The 23132-nt window shown below is 34.7% G+C and overlaps 1 pseudogene; it reads right to left on the reverse strand.

Moving 5' to 3' along the window:
- Positions 1-4281: 4281 nt before the first annotated feature.
- Positions 4282-23132, reverse strand: part of LOC119506879 — a 37479-nt pseudogene continuing 18628 nt past the window's right edge.

The following is a 23132-nucleotide window of genomic DNA, read 5'->3' on the forward strand; positions in this document are numbered from 1 at the left end:
TACATGAATTTTGAAATTATTATAGTCATAGACCAAAACAACTTGTAAACAAAATAAAACATGTCCTGTTATATTCAGCTAATTTTTATTTAAATTAAAGAGAAACATATCTAAGTCATAGAACCACTCTTAAAAATGTTTGTAACCAAATGTCAGAATAATTAATCTCTTTTTCCTATTAATTTCATATACTTTTTGGAAAAGCTTTTAGGAAAAACTTATCCTTGGCACATAATAGAAATTATAATTAGAAGCTGAAATTTGCTTTAAAGGAAATTACAAGTTATACAACGAGTTTTTGCTTCTCTAAATTACAGAGAACATGTTTGTGCCAGTTTGGATGTATTATGTCCCCTAAAATGCCATATTCTTTGATGCAGCTGTGTGTGGGCAAATGTATTAATGTTGATTAAGTTGGAATCTTTTGATTGTTTCCATGGAGATGTGACTCAATCAACTGTGGGCAAGACCTTTGATAGTGGATAATTTCCATGGAGATGTTACCCCACCCATTCAATGTGGGTCTTAATTGAATCACTGGAGTCCTATATAAGAGTTCACAGAAAAGAAGGAGGTGCTACAGCCAAGAGAGACACTTTGAAGAGCGCCCAGGATCTGAGAGTGGAGTTGGGACACAACCTGGGATCAGCAGGTGCCAGCCACGTGCCTTCCCAGCTAACAGAGGTTTTCTGGATGCCATTGGCCTTCTTTTAATGAAGATATAATTGTGTTGATGCCTTCATTTGGACATTTTCATGGCTTTCAGACTATAATTTTGTAACCAAAGAAACCCCCTTTATAAAAGCCAATCCGTTTCTGGTGTTTTGCATAACGGCAGCATTAGCAAACCAGAACAACGTTATATACAGTTCTTCCTCTTTTATTATTTTGTTTTACCCTTGTAGATAGAATCTCTGAGGAAGGAAGAAGTCATAACTGAGACATAATACCCTTTTATCTTAAAATAATTACTTTGTATCTTACAATTGAAAAACTATTAGCATGCAAAATAATTTTTCCTTAAATCTTATTACAACATAGGAATCAAGCTCTGTGTTTATCTTAAAAATCAAATATTCCCAATATTTCTGTTTTAAATAAAAAAATCCTTCCGATAGTCTTTTATATACCATACACATCATTTTAGCTTTCTCTTGTCGATAGAGCCAGCGTGATTGTAGCTCATCTTAGAAAGTTAACTTGCCTGTTTTCTACCCACACATTAACAAAACGCATTATGCAAAACTGTTGACTATTGAGGGCTCTAACCTCTTGATTGTTTTCCCAAGCTGACCTACAGCTCACCACTAAACCCCCTGTATTTTAATAGCAGCTTATTTTCTCAATGCAAATTAATATAAAAATAAAACTATGTTTAAAATTTTTTATTTTTCAAAATCCTTTATCTGTTTCACCACTCAAAAAGGAAGCCTGCTGCTTTGACCATGATACCATCAATTAACCTCCAGTGTTACACAGTTTAAGTCTTTAAGATATTATAGTCCATCTTTTTAACTATTATCCCCCAATACACCTTCATTTGGTTTATAGTGCTATATCTCCCCTACTATGGTAATATAGTGCATATAAATGTGGTTTTATTGCTTTGATGCTTGAAATCAATGACTTGTCCTCAATGTAGGGAATTTAAAGGGGCTCAGGCTAAATTAAACCATAGAATTTTATTTGTATGTTTTCGCATCTTCCAATTGGTGGCAAGAATCAACATAATATTTGCCTATCATTATACAATGCACCACATGACGGATAGCTGCATATTATTTCATAAGCCTCTGCAAAATTCATCATACACTCAGCATAAAATAACTAATATTAATTTGTCACTATTATGTGCTTGATATTTATCTTATAATAAACTCCTTTTTCCTCAGACAACACTACCGAGAAGGTAGTCTCAATATATCTTTATTTATAACTGAGGAAATTGGTGTTTAGGGAGGTTAACTACCTTGCTCAAAGTTGTATAGCCGATAAGAGGGAGAATTTGAATATTAGTATTCTAGCCCCAGAGTGCACGAATGTAAGCACTGCTTGTTATGCAGGGTGTTCACCACCAAAGAGGCTAGTGTTACCTTGCTCTCTGCCTGCTAAGCTGTGAGCCACTGTGCAGGGCCTGCATTTATTTGGAGGATGATATCCCTGAACATTACTGAAAGGTTTCCAAATGTGTTTAAATACTACATCTTAATACATTCTAGAGCTTTCATATTTTCTCTTTCACAGCACTTAGCACCCTTTGGTCTCCTCCATTGCAAATTAGTCCCATATTTCAAATCTCTTAAAAAATGTTTCCTATATTCCCAGTATATTAACTGATTCTATCAACTCTCTTTTTAACAGATGACAAATCCAGTAAGTAATGTGAAATGATTGCTGCTGCGGCAGTACAACTAGCTCTCATATGTGCTACCTTCCAATATTGTGTTTTTGCCTTCAGAGTAAATCGGGCATCTGAGTTTTTACTCATTTACTAAAATTTGAAGCAATCACGTTTAATTTCCCTCTATTCCTTAATAGCAGTTACTTTTTTTTAAAAAAGGTGGCTTTTCAGATGATAGTCATAAAATGCAAAAAAATATGCTTTATTCTTCATTAAGAATAATGGCGAGACTTGGAAAGTTTGTAGTACTAAAAAACAATGATCTAATAATTAGTTTGGTTTAAAGACCATCTAAGTATTTGAGCATCAGTTCTCTTAACCAAACTCTTCCTGACATTTGAATATTTATTTTACTATCCTTCATCAGTCAATACTACTGAATATGTAAAGAAAATTGTTATCAAGTAGGAGCATATATGTCTATTTTGATCCAGATCTTGGACTATGTGTAAAAAAAAATTGCCTGCTTTCTTTAATTATTTTCATAAGAAATGTAATTCATCAGTTATATATTTCAATTAAAAATAAATTAGAGGATATTATTACAAGAAAAAGTAACTAGTACAAGGTGTTAACAATAGGGTGGTATATAGGGGGAAAAATGCACCTAATGCAAACTATGGATTATAGTTGACAGTAATATTTTAGTATTCTTTCATCAACTATGACAAAGGTACCACACCAATACTAAGGGGGGGAGATAAGGGATATGGGCTTTTTTTTGTTTTAGAGTAATGAAAATGTTCTAAAATTGATAGTAGGAATGAGTGTACAACTCTGTTTATACTGTGAGCCGTTTATTGTTTACTTTGAATAGAGTGTATGTTGTGTAAGTATATCTCAGTAAAACTGCTTTAAAAAAGTAACTAATACCTTGCTTAAATCTTCTTTTGAGGAAATGTATATTCCTTTATCTAATAGTTATGTCTTATATTAATCAGTGCCCATTGTTACAAATAATTGATTATTTATATTACTAGTAGATGCAAATTTCTCTGTGTAAACACATTTAAAAATTGTGGAACTATTTTGAGTGGCTTTGAGTCAACATTAATAACTTATAATCAGTTCTAAGAAAAACTACCAATTATTAAGCATATGCCATGGAATATATGCTTAAACCCAGTACTAAGTACTTTATATATTCTTGAACTACATGGTGATGTTTGTCACTGACAAAAAAATCTTTTTTATGGTATGAATGTCAGTCTCTTAATTGGGGACTGTCTCTCTATTTCATTTTTTACCACTTTTTTTCCTATTTAATAAAAATATTTAATGCTGCCAAAAATTATAAAAATACAATAGGAATGGCAGTACAATACAAAGTAGTCTTACCTATTTATTTATTTTACATCTTTCTACATTTCATACATCCATTAGAGAATGCTTGACAATACATCCAGTCAAAGGGTCTGCACAGTCTTCTGCTGAGGGTGCTTTCATTCCCTGGTGTAAGGTTTACTTTGTAAACAGACAACTGTAAGGCAAGCTACAGGCTTATCATGCCTCACTTTGGTTTCCAGAGTGGGCTTTGGGTCTTGCTTTGCACATCAATAGTTCAAAATTCATAGCTGCAGAATACTCTCAAATCATGATGTTTAGGTGTCTGTCCGTCTTTGCCTTTTTCTTTTCCGTTCAATCTCATTTGGCCTCTGCTTCATCTGCTGCATCTACTGAGCTGTGTTAGCTCTTCTGTCCTCTCAAATATGTTTCCATAGAACACTCTCACTGTTTTCTTCCACAGTATCTTGCATTTTAGAGGACAATCCTTTACATCTGTCACCTGCCAGTTTTTCTTCTTCTAAGACTATTCTGTTCCCATTGTATTTTTCAATCATTATTTTGGTTGGTGAAAGATCAAAACCAGGAGATAAATATTACTTAGAATGTTCTTTCCACTGTTTGTCTATATTTGAATCTCCCTTTATAAACTTTGCCCCTTCTAATATAGCCATATATGAGATTCTGAGTTGATCTGGGGTCTGAATAAGTCCCATCTGATATTTCTTCATTTTTGGTAAAACTTTTTTAATATTAATATCATCTCCTTTTTCCATCAAAACCAGACAAGTGTCCACCAATGAAAAGGTGCCAGACTGCCCAATTCCTGCACTACTGTGGACCACTGCAGGCCTGTGCTCAGAGTTCAAAGAGCCAGACTCTCTCACTTTAAATGAGAAATTGAGAAAGGAAGCTGGTGATTCAGGGACTCCAAAATCTGTCCAGGTAGTGTGATGAAAGTGAAATATTGTTCTGCTTCTCCACTATTGATGTTTTCTAATTGTAGTCGGTATACTGTATTATATGATTTTACATCTTCTGACAAGAGCTTCACACTGAATCGTGTTTCTTTAAACACCATCTCTTGGTCATCTTTTGTTGGCTAGTACTGTGCACATTTAACAACTTGGTTCAGCTCCACAACTTGGTTCAGCATGATGACTGCTTTGGTCTTTTGCTGCCAAATCATGAGCCAGAAATGACAACACATATTAGGAAGTAGACCCTGGGTTAGGATATAGCTCCTCTGCACCTCTTTAATATTGACCAAGCTGGTGTTGATAAAATCATTTTCAGCAATCTGCAGCTCAACACAGTTATGATCATATGGACTCACATCTTTATATCTGTTTCAGTTTCTGTTTTCTGGAAACCTAGCCACTCTATGAGGATAGTCATGGGACTCATTTTGAATTTCCTCCCAATCTCACTGCTCCAGAAAAGCTACCACTTATTTTTGATGACTTCAACATATGTAGTCCTGTAATATAAAGCTAGTTATCAAGAACAAATATCCCTTTGCTGATTTTCTTTAAAACTTCTGTGCATTTTACATACTCAATACTTCTCCATGTCTCTCCTGCAAACAGACGCAGAGGTGTAGGGGAAAAAGTTTTGTTTCAAAGAATAAAATTCAATTATCAGAGAGAGAAAAGTTCTATTATAATTGAAATGCTTAGATTCATTTGACACAGATGAAATTCAGTAGATAACTCTTTACTTCCTTCAACCATTGTAGACACAGCCAGGCTTGGATGAAGAATTGAAAATGACACACTTCGGGAAAGATTTTAAACAGATACAACATAATGTTTTAGGTGGGTTTATTCCAAGATACTGAAATACTTATGTGTTGTTTTTCTGTTGTCAAGTAGTGTACTACATGTGAATGTTACTTAGACACATAATCACTAACATTAGGCTACTAAGTTATTGTGCAGGTAAGAAAAGTTGAAATCCTTTTACTTTATTAGCAGTTGAAGTTGATGCACTTTGACTTTCAGATAATATTCTTACAGTGATCCAATGAGATTAAGCTTTGTTTGAGCCTCCAGGGAGCTACACAGATGTGATATACAAAAAGTACATGGATGCTTGGGATGCCACTTACAGACTTACAGATTGTTTAGTTGCTGGTACACTCAAAATAACCTACTAACAGTATCCCATTAAAAGGTGGGCAAAGACTACTAATAATTATACCTAAGTGTAACCCCCATAGAACCTCTTTGGTTGCTCAGTTGTGGTCTCTTCCTCTCAGCCAATTTTGCAAATAAACTCACTACCTTTCCTTGCACATGGGACATGACTTCCAGGGGGGTAAGTCTCCCTAGTAATGAGGGACAGTACTCCCAGGAATGAGCCTGGCCTTGGTGCAATGGGATTGAGACTGCTGTCTTGACTAAAAGGGGGGAAAAAGGAAACAAAAAAAAGTTTCAGTGGCTGAGAGATCTCAAATAGAGTTGAGAGGTCATTCTGGAGGTTATTCTTATGCATTATGTAGATATTCCTTTTTTGTTTCTAGTGTATTAGAATAGCTAGAAAGAAATACCTGAATCTGTTGAATGGTAATACAGTAGATTTGATTCTTGATGATAATTATATAATTATATAGCTTTTATCATGTGACCATGTGGTAGTGAAAACCTGCTGACTGACATTCCCTTTAATTAGTGTATGGGCAGATGAGGGATAAAATAATGACAAATATACAAATAATAGGTGGGGATAAGGGGTATGGGGTGGCTTGAGTGTTCTTTTTATTTTTTGTATTTCTTTTTCTTTATTTTGGAGTAATGAAAATTTTTGAAAATTGAATGTGGCAAGGAATACGCAACTATATGATGATACTGTGAGCCACTGATTATATACCTTGGATGGATTTTATGGTGTGTGAGTGTATCTCAATAAAATTGCATTAAAAAGAAATCACACTGAGATATACTGCATACCTACTAGAATGGCCAAAATAAAAGAAAAATAGTGACAATACCAAATGCTAGGGAGTATGCAGAAAAATGGAATCACCTTCATATTGCTGGTAGCAGTGTGAAATAGTGTAGCCATTCTGGAAATAAGCTTTGCAGTTTTCTTTAAAAAACTATAGGTAACTACCATAAGACCTTGAACTGGCACTATTAGGTATTTATACCAGACTTATAAAATCTTGTGTTTAAGAAACTATAGTGCAGATTACCATATCAAGGGAAGGGGGTTTTTGTTTGGGGTGATGGGAAATTTCTGGTCATGGATGGTGGTGAATGCAGCACAATATTGTAAAGGAGATTAACACCACCGAATTGTATGCTTGGGAGCAATTGAGATGGGAAAGTTAATGTTATATATATGTTTCCACAGTTAAAAAAAGGAAAGATTAAAGAGACAATAACAATTAAATGCAATATGTGATACTGGACTGGATATAATAATGAAGGGGACAATGCCCTAATGACATAATTAGGATATATGTATAATTTTGAATGTAAGAATGAAAGCTTTATAACAATGATAACTGTCTTTCTATCAAGAAATGTACATTGAAGTATAAGTCTTCAAAGAAAGTGATGTATTCAACATGATCTCAAATGTTTAGAAAATTGATAAATAGGTAGATAGATGGAGGGATTGATAGCTACATAGTTGGATGGATAAAATGATATGGCAAATGTGACGAAATGTTAAAAGATGGTGGATTGAGGACCCAGGTGGGAGGTATTTTGGAGTCCTCTGTGGGAATTTCACATTAACTTGCATCTGTCCTGTTAGTTTGAAATTATTTCAAAATAAAATTACATGTTAAAAAAAGGTGGGCAAAGAGCCTGCAGAAAGCAAAAAAGAATTGTTGTGGGAAGATGGGTTAAAGGAAAAGGCAAGAAATGTTGGGGAAGGAATTTCTACATTTACAACATCTTTATTATTTTACTCAGCTTAAAAAAGAGGTGAATGAATCCAGTAAAAAAAAAAAAATATATATATATATATATATATATATTTGACAGTATAGTATGAGGTAGAAGCAAGACCATTGCAATTGTAATCACAATTATTGTTATAGGATATTTATTAGACATTGAGAAAATGCTGGAATTTTAAATAATATGCAGTACTCTCAGGGTATCCATGTTGCTGCTCAAGCAAACTTGGGTGCATTTTGTGAAAAGGTATATCTCTCCAGTTTAACCACATCTCCAGAGAATATTTCATAATCCACCTCTAAAATAAAATCACGATTGTTAAATATTGGGTTCTTAGGAATAAAATAAGTTATATTTTGATATCTGTTCATTTGTAAGAAAATAACATCATTCACTGTTGTTTTTAATAGTGAGTCTTGGTGACTGTTCCATAGATTAAAGCTATAATTATGTGGGAGACCCAAGCAAATTGAAAACAAAAGCACCATTTGGATTCAGTCTTGCTGCTGTATGTTAGTGGAAGTTGCACAGAGTTTTACAATTTTAAGTATAAATTTAATCTCTTCTGGTTTGCCAAAGCTGCTGGAATGCAAAACACCAGAAATGGATTGGCTTTTATAATGGGGGATTATTAGTTCTCAGGCCAGGAAAATGTCACAACTAAGGCATCAGTAGGATGATACATTCTCTGAAGAAAGACTGATGACATCTGGTGTTCCTCTGCCACATGGGAAGGCACATGGCGTAGTCGGCTGGGCCTCTCCAAGGGTTAGCTTCTTGTTTCCATTGCTTTCTCCAAACATCTCTGGGCTTGTCTTAGGTTCTCTCTCAGCTCCTGTGTGTCCTTGCTTGTTTCTTCCAGGGTTTTTCTCTCTAAGCGTTTGGAGATCCTCTGAATTCTAGCAAACTCTGGATTTCATCTCTTAGCTTCTCTCCTGGTTCTGGTTTCAACAGCTGTGTCCAATATGTCTCTGGGCATTTTCTCTCTAAGTGTCTCTGAGTTCTCTTCAAAATGTCTCTGCCTTTTATGCTCTTATAGAGGATGCCAGTAAACTAATTAAGACCCACCTCATATGGGCAGGGTCCTATCTCTATGGAATTAATCTAATCAAAAGGTACAACCCACAGTTGGGTGGATCACATCTCCATGGAAACAAACTAATGAAAAGATCCCACCCACAATAGGTCTGCCCCAACAAGAGTAGTTTAAAAGAACATAGTTTTTTATGGGGTACAAAACAGATTCAAATCAGCACACTACATGTCAAGGATAGTACATGATCATCATATGAAGAATGGCACATCAAACAAAAGAACTATACTCTGTTTTTATTTGACTGCATTAAATGAAAAACTTGAAATCTCAGGTTTATATTTAAATGCTCTATGTATTATTCTTGTTCTAAATATTAACTATCATTTATTAAGTATTATTCCTTCCTTGTAAAAAGTTAATTTGTGTTTGATATGTGACTTCTTTTGGTATTTTTTTACTTCCTTTTTGATATTATTAATAAATGAATGTCAATTTCACACATCTCAGCTTTAAAAACTAACACAGTAGTTTTTGTGTGAGATTATTCATAGAATCTGTATCATGAATATTTTAAAGTAGGTTATTAGGTTTTTAAACTTGATAATTATTTGTGTTAATAATAAATGAAATATCAATTATTCTAAGTTATATAAGGCCACATTTCAGATGATGATAATACATTGTAAATGTTCTCTATTTTCTTAAATCTCTGTTTTCTTGTCTCAATTCTTTATTTCCTGAAGCACAAGCATGTTCTTTGGGCATATTGGGATTATATGAATTATGCCTTCATAGGAAGACAGGATGTTATTGTGAAGATGTAACACTTTATGATGTATAAATAGAACTCTGATTAAATCCTGGCTCTTCCCTTTAACAACTGTGTGACCTTGAGCAAGGAACTTGACTTCTCTGATCCTTAACTTCTGCTTGTGTAAAGTGGATAATAACAACTACACTACAGGATTGTTTCCAAGGAAAATGATATGGCATAATTAAAGCATCAAATAGATAGCATGTAAGTACTGAGCACTTAATAAAGATAAGTTCATTACCTCCTCCCTCCTACTTCCAATACAGCAAGTTCTCCTAAGGTAAAGCAGAGTTTGCCAGTGCCAAAGTATCAGTGTAGTGAAACTTTGGGAAGATATTATTCATTCATTTCATATTCATCATTGTGCATATGGTAAAGATTTTCTTGACAGACCTCAGAAGTCAAAGCAATTTGGTTATACATTTAAATTTCATAATTGTATTTGTTGCCCTGGGAAAATTTGATGTTATTTAACTCAGTACATCGGAACACAGCTACAAATTTAAGTATGATAATTTTCCATGAAGTCTTTGGATGTGATGCCTCAAAAAACAAAATACTTAGGCTTGCCTATTATTCTAGAGGATATTAGAGTTGGAGTAACTTTTATACATCTATTTCAAGGTGTTATTTAATTGACAGAGAATTGGGCCTTAACGAGTAAGCAAAATGTCCAAAATCACAGAATTGTTCACCTACTATGTGGCAGGCCCTATACTAGATGGCTTACAAACCCTAGAAATAAGTCAATGAAAATGCTTTTTTTAACATTCTTTTTTATTGTCTATAAGATATGAAATAAGGAAGCTCAGAGAATTCAAAGATTGTGTCCCATTTCATAATTTAATAAGGGAGCAGATCAGATTTTGAGCTCAGATCTATGTTTGCTACTAATGTCAAAAGACACATCATTACTTCCCTTTACTTTACAATTAATGAATTGCTGAATTATTTATGCCTCATTATTTGTTTCTTAGTACAGCTTTCAAATTATTACACCACAGCTACCTCAGTATGGTGTGATAACAGTAGAGTCCCCCTACTACAGTGCCTTGTTTAGAGTATTAAGCAGGCAGTCCTTGAAAAGGATAATATTGCTCTAAACTTTCTATAGAGACTTCAATCTGATTGAAAAGGCAGTGCTAAAAAATAAAACATTAAATTGCTTATGCAAAGTGTGGTGGTTTGGAGCTGTTTGTAGCCCAGAAAAACATATTAAACTTAATCCATGCCCGTGAGTGTGAACCCATTGTAAGTAGGAACTTTGGATGAGATTACTTCAGTTAAGGTGTGGTCCACAACAATCAGAATGACTCAGTCCTATTACTGGTGTCCATTATAAGTGGAATGAAATTCAGACAGAGAGAGAGAAAGCCACGGGAAGCAAGAAGTTAAAATTCATTGGAACCCAGAAGAGAATAGAGAGGCCAGGACAGGCTGCCTTGTGCAATACTTTGACAGAGGAGACAAGGACCAAGGATCACCGGCAGCCAGCCCCAGAATGCTAGTTTTCAGGAAGAAAGTATCACCTTGATGACAACTTGATTCGGACTTTCTCTTAACCCCAGAACTCCCATTGTTTAAGCCAATCCATTGCATGGAATTTGTCAAGCAGCTAAGAAAACTAAAACACAGAGAAGTACCTGTTTGTACTTAGTTCATGTGTATTTAGGTTGGTTATTGGGAAATCATTGGAAATAGACTAAAAATACTTCCCAATTAAGCTATGCCTCGGTGTTCCCACATATTCTCTTCATGTAGTTGTTCTTTACATTCTGATTAAGGGAAAAAGAGAATTAAAAAATTGATATAATCATATCAATATTATTTTTACTTTCAACTTCCCTTTAGTCTTTTATTGATTAATACAATCTTTCTTTACAGATGTATGGTGTTGCTCCCACAGTTGCCAATGAATCATAATAGTATTGGATTAGAGAGTTTCTTTTTCTGTTTTGACTAAGGCATTATTTACATATATTTCTTACTTTAGATTAAGACAATTTTCTATGAGAATGAGCTTAAACAACATTCAAGATCATAGTGGAACAGATTTTGTTTAGAAAACTCACCACTTACCTAAGATCTGTGTTTCAGAGTCATGTGTATTTTGCTTTCCTTCTGTAATGATCATTAGATTATTTGTGGGTTTTCTTAAAAGGAAAATGAGTATTCAAGTAATAGGAGTTTATTTTTTATATCAGAAACAGTATATCAAGACCACATGCCAAGTCAGCATGAGGAAAAAAAGTATCATGAAAAAGAAGCTTTCCATTTAGGACAACAATTCTTAACAGGTTTGAGAGTGCTTGTCATTCCAATAAAAACTACTCACTTTTCTCCTGATCAGTAAATCATGTCATTACTCTCTTCACAAACCTCCAAAGTCTCACCTGGAGAAAAATTAAAAATTCTTACCATGACCTATAAAGATTGCCTGTTGACAACAAGACCTTTCCTCCTAGAATCTTCTTCCTCATTCACTATGCTCCGCCCCACTAAACTTTTCAGCATTCTTTAAACTCTCCAGACACTTCCCAAGTCAGGATCTGTGCCCTTCATTTTCTTTCTTTTTGGAAAACATTTCCCAAATATTTCCACATGTTTCATCCATTTAATTTCTTTGGGTCTCTTCTTACTTTCGTTTTATCAAACAAGTCTTCCCTAACCACCCTATATAAAATCACTACATTTCTCTTTCCTGGGACAGCCTATCATCTAGCCCTCCTTGCTTTTGTTCAACTACAAGTTATATAAGCTCTGAGATATAAACATATATAGTCTATTTATTTATTCCCCACCCCCCCATCCTTGAATATAAGTTCCATGAAGGCAGGGCCTTTTTTGTTCATTGTTTATTTCTAGAATCTTGAATGCTGCTTAGCATGTATTAAGGACTCAATAATTATTTCTTAAATGAATTTATTAAATAAATTAAATGAAGGAAAAATAGCCCAGGATAATCTACTAGTAAACTATGTCAAGGTAGAGAAAAAATCTATAGTCAATGTACATGGTAATTCCTAGGAAAATATGCATGGAGGTGGCAGGAAAAGTGAACAATCTTATGTTCATAAATATCTATACAGAAATAACAGACCATGTGTAATTAAAAACATACCTGAATCTTTAAAATAAAAATATAATTTAGTTTTAATCCTGAATTTTATTATCAGCTCTTCAAAATCTGTGGTTATTGATTCATATATAGGAAAGAAAATAAAACTAAAGAGATCAGTGAAGACTAACAATGAGAAACAGTAGATTCATAGCAGTCCTGGCACACTAAGACAGTTTTAATATCCTGCAATGGGTCGACTTAAACAACCAGAATTCATTGGCTCACAGTTTGTAGGCTAGAAGTCCATAATAAAAATGTCAGCAAGGCCATACTTACACTTGGAGTTGGTAGTGTTCTGGTGATAACACAGGCTGTATCCATGGATTAATGCCCACCCTGATTCTGTTTGACCCCATCCAAAATAGGGTTTTTGAATATCCTATTCACAAATGTGTCTACACCTTAACTAATAATAACATCTTCAAAGTCATATTTACAAATGGGTTCACACCCATGGGACTGAGGATTAAAATATGAACATGTGTTTTGTCGGGATACATGATTTAATCCCCAAAACAAGAGGATAAAAAATAAATATAGGCATGAGGGTGGGGGAAGCATAGACATGGAAAAAGAGCACAAAATATTTGTGTCAATAACAAACAGAAATAATTGTTGACAGCCTACTGTAGGCCAGTTCCTTCCTTCAAAGAGATTAAAGTCCAGTTGTATTGGAGAACAGAGATTTATCTTAAGACATTAAAATAAAGAACTACCCTTAAGTGTAACTTGGAATTCATAGTATATAAAGAGACATGTATAAAGAATCCATTTCAATTAAATGAATTCAAGTTTCCAGGCTGAAATAAATTGTATGCCACAGTACTGAAAGCATATGTCTTACACATAGCAGGAGCCCAATTTACTAAATTTTGATAAGCTTTATGTAAAAATTTTCAATCATATTTGAGGAAGCATGGAGAATATAAGATTTGTTGAGTGACTGGCAAAATTCTAAATAAAAGGATTGTTAAATAGAAGGATGTTCAACATTTAGAAACAAACACAATAGTTACTACTAGGAATGAGCAGGTTTTCATTTAGAATAACTTTCCAAATAAACCACTTTTTCTTTGTAAATATAGTTATTAGACTGATAACTTGTGGATCATTGCCACACACACACATACATGCACCCACTTGCAACATAATTAACCCTTTCATACTTGCTCTTGACTCTGGGCAAGAAAGAGTAAGAGCAAGAGGGAGAGAGAGGGAGAGGGAGAGGGAGGGAGAGATAAAGATAGTATATAAAATTTGGAAGACAGATGAGATTTATTCTGTATATTTTCAAATAACAAATTTAAGGCCATGTCTAATTTCTGATAATTAGAATTGTCCAAAATGAAATAGTTTGCTTGTTATGGAGAAAGTGTCAACAATTCAAAAACAACACCGTTATTTTCTGACATTATAGACAGGTTATTGCATTAGGTTAGAGATTTGTCTGGGTGACTGTTACGGGTTGAACTGTGTCCCCCAAAAAGAAATGTTCAGGTCCTAACTCCTGGTCATATAAATATAGCCTTATTTGGAAACAGGATCTTTGAAGATGTGATTTAGTTAAGATGAGGCCAGACTGGATTAAGGTGGGTCCTAATCCAATATGACAACTGTCTTTTAAGGAAGAGGGAAATTTGAACACTCAGAGAGAAGGCCATGTGAACAGGGAGGCAGAGATTGCAGTGATTTATCTACACTCCGAGGAACGCCAGCCATTGTCAGCAAACTACCAGAAGCTGAGAAGACAGGGAAGGAGTCTCCTTTACAGGTTTCAGAGGAAGGATGGCCATGCTGACACCTTGAATTCAGACTTCTGGCCACCAGAACTGTGAGACCACACATTTATGTTGTTTTAAGCCACCAAGTCTATGGCACTTTAAAACAGCAGCCCCAGGAATCAAAACACATTGACCTACAATTGCTTTTCATCTCTATTATTTTATAATTCGGTTTTTCCAAATTGTTGAGGAACTGGAATACTAAATGCTGAGGAGTCTCTTGATACTGTTTTGATCTTAAAATCTATGAGTTTAATCTTAGTATTCTCACTTGCAACATAATTAATCCCTTCCCTTTAATGCTACCTCTCACCTTTCAGACTCTGAGGAACCTTGGAAGGTGGGAAGGAACATCTCCACTCATATCCCCAGAACCAGATCATAGAAACTTGAATCATGTCAGTGATATAAATATAGAATAATTCTGCTAATAATATATGTGGAGCACATTTTAATTTTTAATATGCCTTCACTTTTAAAAATCATACATAGCAGTGGGAATATCATATTGGAGACTATTTACTTCACAAATTAATTGTTTCTGGATTCATTTTCACCTTTTTCCTTAGCATAATAAACTATAATATATGCTCTCAGAGGGCTTACAATCTTCACACACTTTCTTTGATGAAAACAGATGAGAAAAATTGAAGTTAATTTTTGTGGTGTTTTCACACATCTACATTCTAAAACATAATGCTAAGATTTTGAAGATTGTTCAGATTATACTATGAAGCAACAATCTAAAATTCGAAATTAAAACGTCTTGGGAAGGAAAAGATCAGCAGTTTGACTTCAGTGAAACTGCCTTGAATCAAAATTGACAATTTTAAAGGTATTCAATGTAATTGTTGATCTTTGCCAAGGCCAAGCAATGCTGATCAATAACCAATAATGGTTTGAGGTTTACCCATCTTCTACTCTAGGAAATATATTTATATATGAAATGAGTATGTAAAATAGTTTGTTTCTAATATAGTCTATGTATTCATTCATTTGTTTACCTAATTTCTTTTCATATCTGCTCTATATCAACCATTGCATTAGGATTGGGGGTACAATTATGAACAATATATATGAAATATTAGAACATGTAAAGATCCAGAAACAAAAGAAAGCAAGGGACATTTGATGAAATGAAGGGCAAGGGCAACATCATGAGTTTTATAAGTCAGGCTAGAAATGTAGATATGAAAGGATTTTAATCAACAGTTTAACATAATTTTCACATTAGAAAGACCATCACATAAAATAACTCAAAATAGGAAGCTTGCACAGAACAATGATGAATGTGTCATGAGATAGTGTTTGATTATCTCAACTCTGTTAAGAGGAAATATAGAGAGCTGAGGGAAAAATGCGTGTTTATAGGGGTCAGCATGGGAGGCAGAGACTACTTAAGAGGCCAGAGTGGAAATCCAGGGTGAAGATGATGGTGTTCTGGATCAGAGAATTGAAAGTGATAGTGGAGATAAGTGAATAATTTAGAACAGTGGCACCCAGTAGAAATACGATATAAGTCATTTATGTAATTTTACCTTTTCTAATAACTACATTATAAAAGGAAAAAGAAACAATGAAATTAATTTTAATAATAACATTGTTTAACCTAAATGTAATAATTTCACATGTAATCATATAAAATGATTCTCAAGAAAATATTTTACACACTTTTTTGTAACTAAGTCTTCAAATGTCACATCTCAATTTAAACATTAAATTTTGTCAGAAATACTTCATCACTATTTAGATTTCAGAAAACTTACAGATGAAAAACTATATTCACATTCTCTAGTAGGTAATTACAACATAGTTAGAAGTTTTTCAATAACTGAAATGAATATCAGTTTAAACATTTAAATTTAAATTTAAATTAATGAAGATTATATAAAATTTAAAATTCAGTTCCTCATTTGTACTGTCCACATTTTAGGTGTTCAGTAGTCACATATGTCTAGTGGCTACTTTATTGTATAGTGCAGATATGGAAGATTTATAGGAAGGGGGAGTGGGAACACTTGGTCTTTGACTGGATATGGTACATGAGGGAGATGTGAATGGGGAAATGTGAAGCCTGGTTTTTTAACATTCACAATTTAGTTGACGGTGGAATCTTTCCATGATATAGGGAACAATGGCAGGAGGAGCATTTGGGGTGAGGTTTAGGAAGATAGAGATGGTAATAACTGAAATCATGAACATAGTTATGAAATAGAGGTAGGTGATCTTTTAATTTCAATACAAATTATAGTTTAATATACCCAAACTTTCTAGCACATTTCTGAAAACACGGTAGATATTAAACTAACAGTGTTGTTGTTGCATTGTTCCATTCTAAGACTGACAATATCCATGTGCTACTATACTTGAAAAATGTGAAATTGGTGGTTTTTTCTTTTGTTGGCTTTCCATCTGTCTACTCATTTGTCCTTTCTATTCCTCATTCCGGAATATTTTCTTTCAGTTGTTTTCTATAAAGCTGTACTTCCCAAGAATAGTAGTTTTTGTGTGTCTGTTCCCAAGGATCTTCAGAGAAATTAAATCTTAGTAGTATAGATATAACTATAAAACTTAGACATCATTATCTCCTTTAATAAACAATTTATGGGTATTTATGTACTCTTAAAGGTAGACCTAGCAAGATGAATGAACTGTCACATTGGTGAACTTAAATTGAAAGACAGGTAAAGGAATACAGGTTAAGCTGTTCATGTATCAATTCTGTGTCAGGTTTTAAACTTCATTAATTGTGATTGCTTTTAAATCATGAAAATAAGAAAAGGCAGTTAATATTTATCAGTAATTATGTGTGCAAGTCTCTTAAAAATTTTATGATGGTAAACTCTTGCAACATAAATCCATGTAATGAACATATTATGAACCTATTTCCCAGGTGAAAAAAACTGAGGCTTGGTTTAAGAGATTGCTTTCTAAGTTCATTAGGTATTTTTTGTTGGGTGATTGTTTTGTCTTAATAAGCTTTTTATTTTAGATTGCAGAAAAATTGCAAAGGTAGTACAAAGAGTTCCCATATATCCCATACCCAGTTTCCTCTATTATTCATATTTTAGTATGGTACATTTGTCACAATTAATGAATCAATTTTGATGAGTTATTTATTATTAACTAAAGTGCATACTTTATTCATATTTCCTTAGTTTATACCTAAAATTCTTTTTCTGTTCCAAAATCTCATTAAGGTTTACCATATTGTACTTAGTCATCATGTCTCCTTAGGCTACCCTTGGCTGTAACAGTTTCTTAGGCTTTCCTTGTTTTTGATGACCTTGACAATTTTGAATAGTACTGAACACGTATTTTGTAGAATGTCCCTAAATTTGTGGACATTTTGGGTTTGTTTCATGTATTTCTCATGATTAAACTTGGGTTACGTGTTTGGGGGAAGAAGATCACAGAGGTAAAGTGCCATTTTCATCTGTCATATCAAGGACATCTACTGTCCACATGAGTTGTAACTGTTAATATTGACCTTAATCACTTGGCCAAGATAATGTTTGTCAGGTTTCTCTACTTCCATATTGTAGTCTTTGGAAAGAAATCACTATGCACAGTTCATGCTTATGGAGTTAGGAATTATATTTCACCTCCTTGAGGGTGTAGTATCTAAACAAATTATTTGGCATTCATCTGCATGGGAAATTTGTCTACACTCCCCATTTATTTATTTATTCAATCATTTATATATATTGTAAATAATGTATAATTTCACATATATTTTTATTATACTTTGAGTTATAATCCAAAACTACTTTATTTATTTATTTATTTATTTATTTATTTATTTATTTATTTATTGCTCAAATTGTTAAAGTTTGACCATTGGGAGCTCTCTCAGTTGGTTCCTCTTTCATTTTGACGTATCTCTATCATTGTGTGCCTGTGTGTATGTGTGTGTGTATTTAGCATTTCATTACTTTCTAGCACTACAAGGTGCTCCAGAATTATCTTGTATATTCCCTGCCTAGTCCTAGAACCAGCTGTTTCTTCAAGGAGCTCTGGTTCCTTTATTGGGGAATGGTATTAGAAACTATCTGCAGGCTAGGTGTGCTCAGTGCTAATTAGGTATTGTACCTCTAGGTCCTCTTAGCAGAAACAGCAAGGTATATGTTTTTATACTAATTGTTTATACACATATCTATAAATATTTCTATATGTAACAATCTGTATCTGTGTGAAGCTAAATGTAAGTTTATACTGTCTAGTACAACTAGTAGGTGTCTTCAAGTCTAATCCATCTCCACACAAATCATTCTGGCTTCTTCCCCCTGCTTATCTGCAACTTCCCACTCCAACAGTGAGAAACCTACTCTCGCCATCTGTCATTCATTTAATTAATTTATTCAATTCCAGTGTACATATACAGTGGCTTCAGAGTTGTTAACCCACACCAATGGTGAAGTAGTTTATAAACAGTATGTACAGTTCCTTTCACCTTATTCTTATGGACTTCACTCACTGCCAAAGTTAAGTTGGTTAATTTTCACTCACTCTCCTCAGTGAAGCTGTTGCATGCATGTTTAAAACAATTTCTTTCTAATACAGATTCTTTGTCATATTCTGCATTCCATCCTGAGATCCTCTGAACCAGTATATAGTGATCCTTTTTGTCCCTTATAACAGTTTTTGACTTAAAGTCTTTTAGTTACTACTTGCATGATATTTTCTGTTTTATTTTCCATCCTTTCACTTTCAATGAATGTATGTCTTTTAATTTAGTGTGAGTCTCTTGTACACAGCATATAGTTGGGTCATGCTTTTTTATCCATTCTGCCAATCCCTGCTTTTTGGACTGAGGAGTTTAATCCATTTACATTTAAAGTAACTACTGATAATACAGAATTTCTTTTGTCATTTTGCTGTTTTGTGCTTTAAGTCTCATAACCTTTTGACCCTCAATTCTGTTAATGCCTACTTCCATCTTTACTTGGCTCTTTGTACTGTACCATTCTGAGTCCCTTCTGATTTCTTATTGATTATACTTTTCATGTATTTCCTTGTGATTACTATGGAGTTAAAATTTAACATCTTAAATATGTAACAATTGTATTTGATAAAACCAGTTTGACTTGAATAGCATATACATACACTGTTCCTATACCCCTCTGTCCCCCCACATTTTTTTGGTACTTGTTACAAATTATATCTTTGTACACTGTATGTTCAAAACCAGCAATTTGTCATACTTTTATGCATTTGCATTTTACACCTGTATGAAGAAAGAAGTGGAGTTACATAACAAGCAATATAATACAATAGTACTGGCATTTATAATCACTCATATGGTTACCTTTACTGGTAGTCTTTATTTCCTTATTCTGCATTGATCCATTGTCTATCACCCTTCCTTTTAGTCTGAAGAAATTCCTTTTTCATTGCTTGCAGGTCTAGTGGTGACAAATTCCCTCAGCATTTATTTATCTGGGAATTCTTAATATCTTTCTCATTTTTTGAAGAAAGCATTGCTGGATATAAAATTCTTGGCTGACAGTTGTTTTCTTTCATCACTTTAAATATTTTGTATCTCTGTTTTCTTGCCTCTGGGGCTTCTGATGAGAAATCAGCACTTAATCTTATTGGGAGTCCCTTGTATGGAAATCATTGCTTTTCTATTGCAGCTTTCAGAATTCTCTCCTTGTCCTTGGCATTGAACGATTTGATTACTATGTGTCTGGGCATGGTTCTCTTTGAGTTTATCCTGCTCGTGGTTCATCAGGCTTGTTGATGTGCAGATTCATGTCTTTTTTTAAATGCGGGAAGTTTTCTGCCATTATTTCTTTGAATATTCCTTATGCCCTGTATTAATTAGGGTTCTCTAGGGAAATAGCATCAATGAGAGATATCTATACATATAAGATTTATAAAAGTGTCTCATGCAACTATGGGTATGCACAAGTCCAAATTCCATAGGGCAGGCAGCAAACTAGCAACTCCAATGAAGATGTTTGATGAACTTCTCAGGAAACAAACTGGCAACTTCGATGAACACATTCAATGAACTCCTCAGGAAACGAACTGGCAACTTCAACGAACTCCTCAGGAAACGCTTCACTGAGCAGCCAAAGAAGAAGTGAAGGTCCTCTATCTGTCTCACTTAAAAGTCTTCAGCTGATTGATTGGATTAAATCTAGCCAACTGCATTCTCTCATTGTGGAAGACATGCCCTTCTTTGATGTCATCAGTCACAGCTGCAGCCAATTGACTAATGATTTAATAAATCAGCCTGTTGGTTTATTAACCAGCCACAAACATCCTTGCAGCAATGGTTAGGCCAGTGCTTGCTTGACCAGACAGCTGGGTACCATGGCCAGGCCAAGTTGACACATAAGCCTAACCATCACATGCTCCTCTCTCTCTTTCTTCTCCTCCTGGGGCCCCCATGTGCATATACTGTATGCTTGATGGTGTTCATAGATCTCTTAAGATCTGTTTGTACTTGTTTATTCTTTTATCTTTCTGCTTCTCTGCCTGACTCATTTCCATTGTCTTGTCTCTGAGTTTACTAATTCTTTTTCTGCTACCTCCAATCAGTGGTTGAAATTGCCTGGAGAATTTTTCATCTCAGTTACTGTGTTCTTCAACTCCATTATTTCTCTGGAGAGATTCCCTTATTGTTCGTTCATTATTTTTCACATGTCCTTTAGCTTTTTCTCTGTATTTTCCTTTGTCTCCTTGAGCATATTGAGAATCATTATTTTAAAGTCTCTGATCAGAAAGTCCAAAGTCTGAACTTCTACACTGATGATTTCTGGATTTTTATCTTGTTCCTTTGGATAGACCATTATTTCCTGTTTGTTTGTCTTGTAATCTTTTGTTGCACCCTAAACATTTTAATATTTTAAAATGTTATCTCTGGGATTTTATCCCTGAACAGTCTGTTTCTTGGTTTTGTATAGAGCTAGTGATATGTCAGAGATTTTCTTGAATGCTAGAAGCTAATCAAAACAAACAAACCAAGGCAAAAAGCACTTTTCACTCTCTTTGCAAATTGGCTCTGCCTTGGCTGGTAATCTTCTTCAGAACTTAGCCCTTCTATAAAGATCAGCCTGATCAACCCATTTGATCAACCCAGATCAAATGGGAAGTTCAGGGTCCTCTCTGTTTTCTGAGCCTGAGTAGAATCAGAGCAAGGGAGTCTGCTTCTTCTCCTAGGCTTGTGCTTACTACAGACCTTAGAAATTCCATGTTTACAGTTTACAGGGGTTTAAGTCAATGCCCCCTGTACTCCCTCTGGAATGACATCCTCCCCTTCTTGGGTGCTCTTTTGAGTAGACCTTTACTGCAGGCCATTTCAACTTAATTGTTTCTCACACTGTCCTGCTGTCTGCAAATAGCTTCTCCACCCTCATGTTCCTGATGGCACTTACATACATGTACCCCAATATGCACAAAGGGTCCACTGGAGTGCAAGCTGACTCAATGCTGAATTTGTGGAAGGGATAGAAGAGGGGTCAACAAGAGCACCAGCAGCTTCTGCTATGGCTTTTAAAGCCAGGTTAATGCAGTCATTTAACTGTTTTCCATAGTTTTGAGGAAAGTGGCTATCTTGAATATTCTTCATTGGCCTTTGCCTCAGGGGGGTTGGAATAATGACTTAGCTTAGAGCCAGCCTGCAGTGATCTGAAGTAGGTGATCAAAGGTTGAGATATGGGATCAAACCGTACACCCTAGAGTTTGGAGGGCTATTGCCGTATGTCCCAACCTGGCACTAGCAAGTTAAGCCAGGAGCTGGAGTTCCAGTCCCCACTGCTGCCAGCTATGAAGCTGGGGGTAAAGGGAATGCTAGCTGCTTCAGAGTGGGTGGAATTTACCGGTCTGTATGGCAGATTACCAGCCTCTTCCTCCTGCTGTGTATGCTGCACAGTGTTCCCCTAGGCTGAAGTTTCAAAGTTGTTGATTCAGATAGTTTCTGCTAGTTCAATAGTTGTTTTGGCAGAGCGGTTGATTCCTGGAGCTTCCTACTCCTCCATATTCCCACAATCCCCCAGTTCAATGTTGTTTTAATTTGCAACATCCTAATGACACATGATGTTGAATATCCTTTTCCATGCTTATTTGCCACTTGTACATCTTCTTTGGCAAGGTATCTTATCAGAGCTTTTGCCTATTTTTTGCTTTTTTTAAATTTTATTTTCCCTTTGTTCAAGTTTTTCGAGTTATTTGTGTATTAGGTATAAGATTTTGTTTTGCAAATGTTTCCTCTTAGTCTATGGCTCATCTTTTTTTTTTTTTTTTATTAAATTCAGTTTTATTGAAATACATTCACGCACCATACAATCATCCATGGTATACAATCCACTGTCCACAGTATGATAACATAGTTATGCGTTCATCACCACAATCTATCTCTGAACATTTTCCTTACATCAGAAAGAACCAGAACAAGAATAAAAAATAAAAGTGAAAAAAGAATACCCAAATCATCCCCCCATCCCACCCCATTTGTCCTTTAGTTTTTATCCCCATTTTTCTACTCATCCATACACTAGATAAAGGGGGTGTGATCCACAAGGTCTTCGCAATCACACTGTCACCCCTTGTAATCTACATTATTATATAATTGTCTTCAGGAGTCCAGACTGCTGGATTGGAGTTTGGTAGTTTCAGGTATTTACTTCTAGCTATTCCAATACATTAAAACCTAAGAGGTGTTATCTATATAGTGCATAAGGATGTCCACCAGAGTGACCTCTCGACTCCATTTGAAATCTCTCAGCCACTGAAACTATTTTGTCTCATTTTGCATCCCCCTTTTGGTCAAGA

The sequence above is a fragment of the Choloepus didactylus genome, chromosome 12 (genome assembly GCF_015220235.1).
Source record: "Choloepus didactylus isolate mChoDid1 chromosome 12, mChoDid1.pri, whole genome shotgun sequence".
Classification (NCBI taxonomy): domain Eukaryota; kingdom Metazoa; phylum Chordata; class Mammalia; order Pilosa; family Megalonychidae; genus Choloepus; species Choloepus didactylus.